Genomic DNA, 8100 nt, shown 5'->3' with positions numbered 1-8100 from the left:
GGGGGGGGGGGGGGGGGGGGGGGGGGGGGGGGGGGGGGGGGGGGCTGCGAGCGGGACCGCGGCTCCCCCGGGGCGCGGGGGGCAGCGCGCACAATGGGGCGGCGGGGATGGGGATGGGGATGGGGATGCTGCGGGCGCCCTTGGCCGCTCGTGGCGCGGCGCTCGGCGGCGGCAGCAGCAGGAGGAGGAGGAGGAGGAGGAGGAGGCGGCGGTGGCGGTGCGGCGGTGTCGTTGTGTCGTTGTCGCGCCGGGTTCATTGTGGATGTCGAGGATGCTCCAACCCGCCCCTCGAGCGCGGGCGAGGGAGGGGGATGCGGTGGATGCGGGAAGGGCGGGGGGATCGAGCGGCTGGAATAATGGGGGGTATGGGGAGGGGGGGGAAAGGAATAAGGGGAAAGAAAAAAAAAAAAAAAAACAAGAAAGGAAGGAGGGGCGCGGGCGCTGCCGTTGTGGAGCGGCAGCTGGGCGCGAGCGGCGGGGGGGCCGCGGCCGATGGGCGCGGGGGGGGGGGGACGGGACGGGACCCGCCGGTGGCCGCTCGGGAGCCGCCGGTACCACCCCGGGAGAGCGGCAGGTGGGGTGGGAGCGGCCACACCTGCGCCGGCCCCGCCCCGGCGCGCGCCCGTCCGCCGGGATGCATCCCTGGGGCATCCGTCCGTCCGTCCATCCGTCCCCGCGCTGTCCGCCCTCGCCGGGGAGCGTCCCCGCAGCCCTTCCGCGCCCGCTCCTGCCCCTGCGAGCGCTTTTTCACCCCGTCCCGTCCTGCGGCTCGTCAGCCCCTTCCTCCGCCCCACCCCGCACCCCTCCCGGCCCGGAGCCCCCGCACGGGTTGTCTGTGCCATCGCCACCTCGAAATTGCGTTTGTGGTGCCTGCAGCCCCTCTCGGCTCGTTTTGCAGCTGCCCCCCGTGGCTGTCGGGGGTGCCCGCGGTCCCGGGGTGCGCTGTGCCTGTCCGTGTGCCCTTGCCGTGTTACCCCAGCGCTGCTCATCCCCAGCCCTCGCTGCCCGGCTTCTCCTCGCCCCTTCCCTCAGCGCTGTCCTCACCCTCCCTCGCTCCCCACGCCGAGGATTCTTCCTCTCCCTCCGCGGTCGCTTCTGCTGTGGTTCCCTCTGCTCTCGCTGCCGTGTGGCTCCATCCCAGCCCCGGTGCTGCTGGACCATCGCCACCGGTGCGCTCCGACCCGAGCCACCTGTTTAACGCCGGCACAACACCCATCCTCAGCCACGCACAGCCCTCCCGTGCTGCTGCAGGGCTTCCCTTTAATTTAAAAAAAATATATTGCTGCTTGTTAGAGGGGCTGCATGACAAATAAGGGGTGGTTGTGTTCCCGTTTCCAGCAGTTCTTCCCCGTATCCAGCTCTGCATGTGGCTCGGCCACACCCTCCCGTCCCCATCCCTGCACATTCCTGATCTCACCCGCTCGGAGATGCCAGACTACGATCTGTGATTGCACAGCCCTCGCCTCCCTGACACATCCACACAGGCTTTCTCGGCTGTGGGAGGGGAGAATAAAGCATTTTTTTTTTTCCCGGGGAAATAAATAGGAGTAAGCAAAAGAAAAATTATCTGCGTATCATCTGTTGCCCCACTCAAATACATGTTTATCCAATAATAATAATTATGAATATGCAGAGTGCCTAGGGAGCTGCACAGCTGGAACTGTTAAATCAGCATAAAATGGAGAACACAAAAACCAAATAAAATATTAAAAAGCTAGAACAAAGCAGCAGCAGTGTTTATGGTGAGAGCAGCACCCAGCACTTCAGCTCTGCTTAGGATGCTCTGATTGCCTTTTTTGCCCAGCTGATCTCCCTGGTCTGTGGTGGGGGAGAAGGGGGTTTGCTTTGGGCTTTGGTTCTGCTGCAGGAGGTGTCACGGACAGGGGGAGCAGCTCTGGTTGTGCTGATACAGAAACCCCAACTCCAGCTGAAACGTGAGAGGAGGCAGCAGTGGATGGTTGTAGTGAGGAATCCCTGAGGAACGTGTTGTCTGAGCCATAGTAGTGGGGTGGGTTCAGAACAAAAGTGTGCCTTTATGTCTTTTAGGATGATTCCACGTTTTATATGGATCCCCGTGGCCTGAGATAGTGATGATTTATTTAGTCTACGGTTAAATTAAAATATTCTCTGATAATTTAGGGGCTGATTTACAGACACAGCAGATGGCTCATCTCCTTTCATGTACATCCCGAGAACTGGTTTCTTAAATAATGGAGTATTATGTATAAATGTTATCCTCTGAACCTGAAAATTCCTGCCTTGACTGTTGGGGTTTTTTTTGTGGGTTGTTTTTGTTATTGTTGTTTGTTCGTTGTTTTTTTTTTCTTAAGGACATTTAATATATTAGTAATTTAAGGAATACCCAGTTTTTAAGTGTTAAAAGATTGTGGCTGCTCTCCAGGCTGGAATTGCCTTCACTTTTCTTGGCTCATCTCCAGAAACATAAATTTTAACGATAGACTTTCCTGCCATGGGGTAAGTGATTGGTTCCTTGTTAATAGAGAGTGGTGTGGTTTTTGTGTACGGGGGGGGGTGGGTTGTTTGTTTGAGAGCTGGGAGGGGGGTGATGCCGTGGATTTCCTCCCCTGGCTGGCAGGGAAGCAGAACCAATTGCTGGGGGAGGAGGAGGGGATCCTGCATCTGCTGCCATCAGTCTGCACAGGGAAATAGCTTCAGTGAGAGACAAAAGCACATTTTATGTCCTCATTTCAAAGGCCATACTGCGTTTCTCCTCATTATTGAACACCCCTGGTGATGCTGTTTATACAGAGAATGCAAATGTCATTTTTTCTGGTGGGTTTTCCCGTGTGGTTTTTGGGTTTGCAGGGCTGTTATTCCACTGTGACTCGATCTGTCCATGACGATTCTGGTGTGCTCTTAACTCCCAACTTGCAAATAGTAGAACAGATATGATGAAGTTCCCAAAATGCCTCTGGGAGCAGACTGGGAGAATTTGTCTTCTTTGGAAGTGTCATGGCTCTTACACAGGGAACATCAGAAGATTTCAAGTAGGGGCCATGACAGTGTTTTTCAGGTGCAGTGAGAAGACGGTGTCTTTGTTATTTTCCCAATTTTGTACCTTCACAGAGATCTAAGATGTAAAGAGAAAATAAGCAAAGCGACTCAACTGCAGCCACAAAAAGTTGGAAAACAGCGAGGAGGCAAAATTGTGTCGTTTGTCTTGCTTTGTGTGACGGGGAGAATGGGAATAACTGGGCTGAGGGTGTGTCTGTGAAGGGAACTACAGCTCCCAGGCAGCTCCACTCTCCTGGATATGGGTCCTTTGCGCATGTTTTCCTAGGAATTAATTAATGTGCCGGTTTTCATCACAACAGTCCTGGAGGGGAGGGGAGGAAAAAAAAAAAAAGAGCCACCAGGCGAGTGTAGACTTTGAGCCATAAAAAAATAAATCACAGAAGCAAATCTGAAGGTCAGATGCGTGCTGGCCGCGGCTCCTTTTGTTTGGGAAAAGCCATTAGGGCGGTGGAAAGCCCCGCAAAGGGATGTAAATGAGGCGGGTTCGGCGGCAGGGCCATTGTGCCCGCCCGGCTCCCGGTGTGGAAGTGCAGCTGCTCATTAGGGGCGATGCCTTTTGAAGTGACCGTGAGAGCCCCCGATGGCAAAAACCCCGCGGTTTTTGGCACTGGAGGGACATTGGGATGTTGGGTTTTAGTGTACGGTGGAGGTAGGACAGATAAAAATCAAGGATAAACTTCAGATTCAAATAAAATCGTGGCTTAAAGTCCAGTAGCTGCCACCGTACCTAAGATGATGCGAAGGCAGATGATTGCTGTCCATTCCTGTACTGCTGGATATTCCAAGGATAAAAAAAGTGGTGGAGTCACCATCCCTAAAAGTGTTCAGAAAACACGAGGACGTGGCGCTGGAGGACGTGGTTTGGTGGTGAACACCCTGCTGGGTTGACAGGCTTGATGATTCTCAAGGTCTTTTCCGACCTTAATCATTCTCTGATTCCACAAAAAGAAATTTCGGGAGGGATTTCTTGCTGGAAAGGGGCTGCCCAGGGAGGTGGTGGAGTTCCCACCCCTGGAGGTGTCTGAGGAAGGCCTGGAGGTGGCACTCAGTGCTCTGGGACAAGGTGGGCATCGGGCACAGGGTGGACTCGATGGGCTTGGGGGGCTTTTCCAACCTCAGTGATCCCGTGATTCCATGAGCACACGTGGAGGTGTCCAGGGTGGATGATGATGTGTGTGAAAATGCCCAGGGCCACCTGACAGCTTCCTTAGAGCATCTCTTGGACCCCGTTATGGGCTTTGACTTCTGAATTTGCTTTTGGTTTAGCTCAAGCAATTCCTGTATTTGTCCAAGCAACCTTGGGCAAACGTAGAACATCAGTAACCTGAGTCCTGAAAACTTCAGATCTTTTGGAGAAGCTGATTTTTGGGGAATAGGTAACAATGGAAGGTTTCTCCTGGGAAGCAAGTGCAGGTTGGTGTAAGACACCAGAAGCAGCAGCTGTGGGGTGTATTCACACAACTGGGTGAGTTACCAAGTTCTTTAACATCACATCTAAAAGTGAATAACCAGCATGGAGATTTGGGAATCCTTTAGACCTGTGTGTTTGCAGCAGAAGTCAGGGAGCCTTGTCCTGTTTGAAGAAAATGAGATTCTTGTGCCTGAGCATTAATACATCTCAGCTTCCCGCTGTACATTCAAAAACAGCCCTCAGTTTTAAAATGAAGGAGAGAGACTTTCAGCTCAAGTCTGTAATTGTTCACTGCAGGTTCTGTGTTTCTGCCCTGCCCCGGGTAACAGAGGTACCAAAGATCTTTAAGGTTCTGACTGTCCACAGGTAAACTCATCATTAGGGGCCTAAAGCCAGGTCCCAGAGGGCCCCAAATCCAGGGAGGGACAGACAGTGACCCCACAGCTATTCCTGCTGCCCTGTGTCATGGCAGGGGTGAAGCCTCTGTCTGTGAACCTGATGCAAGAAAATTAAGTTTAGGCTGGAGACAGTAATGTGAGACGTGCTGTGGTTGATCCATCATCTATTTGCATCCTGGATCTTGTGACAAGACTGACAGATATCTCTGGATGTGTTGGGAAAACTGGGAGTTGCCTGATTTATTACTGTCTTGGTGGAATAACGTGGAAAACATTTTGGAAATCCAGTGGAATGGTTAATTTCGAGTTTATTTCAAGTTCAAACAAAGAGCCCTCACCTTGTCAAGTCATTGCTGGCCAGCACAGGATGCACAGAGAGAAACTCCTGCCTGGTTTCATTGTTCTGGAATTGCCAGTTTCGTGCTGCCTTGAGTCAAAATATTTGTGCTTCCTTTGCAAAATGTTTGTGTTTAAGGCTGTTCCATAAATCCCTAAATCAGGGTGGGCACTTTTCCCAGTTTGTTACTAAAATCAGACAAGTCAGGTGAGTTCTCTGACAATGCCCCTGCTCATCCCCCAGCGTTGGGAGCGCTGGGACCGGGACAGAAACATCCCTGGACTTACTGGAGTGAGGGCAGGGAAAGGCTTGGAGCATCTTTGCCATGGGAAGAATCCCAGGAAGGCTGAGACTGCACGAAGAGAAGACCCAAAGGGATGTTTTTGTGGATAAACACCTGGTGGGAAGGAGTGGAGAAGACAACCAGGCTCTGCTGGGGAGCCCAGGACAGGACAAGAGACAACGGCACCAGGTGGAATACAGGAAATCCTGTCTGAACGTGGCAAACACAACAAAACCCCCTCTTTTTTTAAAATTTTTTTTTATTTACTTGCCCCCTGGAACAGGTTGACTGGCATTTAAAACGCACCTGGACACACTCCTGGATAACCTGTTGCAGCTTGGACTGGATGATCTTGAGAAGTCCCTTCCAACCCCAATTATTCTGTGATTTCAGAACAGCAACTCTTATAAAAATATTTATAATAGGCACTTGTTTAAATATTTAATTTACTTTTTTTTGTTTATATCAGTGATATGTATCAACCTTGAAACTTTAAGATAAATGAGAATGTTAATTATTGGCTACTGGTTTATGGTTAATAATTTACCACGTTGACTGACTTGAAATATAATTCCAAAGACATGAATGGGAGTGTTTAAACTTGTGTGAAAAGGTTGGGAAGTATGTGAAATAAAGGGTTAGATGAAGAAATGAGTCAGTTAAACATATTCAGGCTCCATTTTGGGCAGAGGAGGGTTTATCAGTGCATGGAATAGGAGAGACCTGGCTGGGTTGTACATGGAACGTGGAGTTGGCCAGGTGGTAAATCATGAAAAGTGGTGATGAAGATTTTAGGCAATGGAAATCCAAACTTGTCTCCAGATTTGAATGGGCTTTTCCATATGTTTCATCTCTCGTCTCAAAAGCAACTCTATAAAAAATACTTTAAACGTTACTTGAACTGCAATAAATTCATGCAGAAGTCAGTTAATTGTCCCCGAAATTAAACTGTGAGATTGTAAAATTTCTTGTTTGCCGAAAAAGAAAACCCTAAACATTTCTTTAAAATCAAAACAAGCGCAGTTATTTGCAGTGAGTTCCAACTGCAGCCTCTTTAACATGAAGATTGATGTGCATTAAGCATTCAAAAATTTAAATCCCGTTTCTTTCAGGCGCCTTCATATCTGGGATATTCAAGGCTGCGTTTCAACACGATACAAAAGATGAACAGCCAGTTTGGTGGTGTTTGCACAATATTGGCAAATTGGGCCCTCAATGTGTGGCATTATTGCATAATCTGATGTTTAAAATAAACAGTGGCAATAATTGAGGGAACCTCGGGATCTGGAGATGCTCGTTGGTGGTTCTTCAGAGCCCACGGAGAGCAGCCTGTCTGTGCATATTAATCACCCTTTCAAAGGGAGTTTGCCTTATTTGCATTGTGTGTGCTCTGAGCAGTCCCACAGTGTGGCTGGGAGAGCAGAGAGGCGAGGGGGGGGGGGCTGGAATTGTTGCTCTCAAAAGGGTTTTTATTCCATTCAAGTGGGGAGGCTGAATGGGGGAGAATCAGGGCAGTGTTTGGGGCAAGAACAGCCCCTTTTGGGGCTCGGGGTTCAGGTGGAAACCCGGCTTGGAGGGGCTGAGTGACACCCTCGTGTGGTGTCACCCATGGGGTGCCACAGATCCACAGCCCAATGTGCCAGTGGATCCAGGGGTTATGGGGAAATTGGGGTTGGAAATGAAATATTGGTGAAATCTTCCGGTTTTTGCCTTTTGTGGACACGGTTCCAGGCCTGGAGCCCTCTGGAAAACATGTGGGAGATGTAAACACTGGGGACATGGTCAGGTTGTGGGAACATTTTGTCTTTGGGGATAACAAGGTTTCCTAGGCTGCATCACTCCTCTGGTAATGTGGTTTTTACACTAATTCAGCTGTTATTGTGGAGCCAGGTGAGGTGATGTCTTAATGAGCTGCAACCTTTGTATGAAAAAAAAAATCCAGGAAAGGTGAGCTTTTGGTTACTTTTCCACCAGACATCCTTGTATTAACAAGGAATGTGTCTGACAGCCTCAAAAAAACCTAAAAGCTCTTCCTTTTTAGGTTCTGAAACATGAACTTTGGTGACCAGTCGAGGTGTTTGGATCAGTGATGGCTCACGAACTGTTTGGCTTGGTGTTGTGAGAGATGTACAGATAAAAGATAGATGTGTGTAAATATATATATTTACGTAGGACACTCTAGTGGCAATTTTCTTTGGGCACAGGGAGGAGGAAATTGCAAATGGAGCCTGTGTTTGCAGTGGTTTTTTAAGCAGCAGCAGCAACAGGTTGATGTTGATCATCTGATCATCCTCCTCTGTTCCTGCAGTGATTTGTTTCTGCTGAGGGCAATGGAGAAATAAAGACTTTTGTGGGGAGCTGCAGTTCAGCCAACTCAGATAAGCACAGAGATGTTATCAGAGGGTGCTGCTCACTCAATAATATCGAGCTGGGCTGGTTGCTGCAGTCCTCGGCCCCTCTTTGATTTTCCTTCTGTTATCAACCACTCGGGCATGTTTCTGACATATTTTCTGAATCATTTTGTTCTGCTCTGAACTGTCAGACAGTTTCCTTTTAGCCTGGAATTCAAGAGTGAAGTGCTGTAAACCAGGAGGGGTTTAGGAACAGTTATCCCAGGACTTTGGAGAGCAGAACA

General features: G+C 49.8%; 1 protein-coding gene across 13 annotated transcripts in view; it reads left to right on the top strand.

The window, feature by feature from the left end:
- Positions 1 to 8100, top strand: part of NCAM1 (neural cell adhesion molecule 1) — a 91954-nt gene that overhangs the window by 693 nt on the left and 83161 nt on the right. The gene's annotated exons all lie outside the window — the stretch shown is intronic.

Source organism: Neopelma chrysocephalum, unplaced genomic scaffold (assembly GCF_003984885.1).
Source record: "Neopelma chrysocephalum unplaced genomic scaffold, ASM398488v2 Primary Assembly neopelma1_138, whole genome shotgun sequence".
NCBI lineage: Eukaryota > Metazoa > Chordata > Aves > Passeriformes > Pipridae > Neopelma > Neopelma chrysocephalum.
This window is presented reverse-complemented; position numbering and strand designations above follow the sequence as displayed.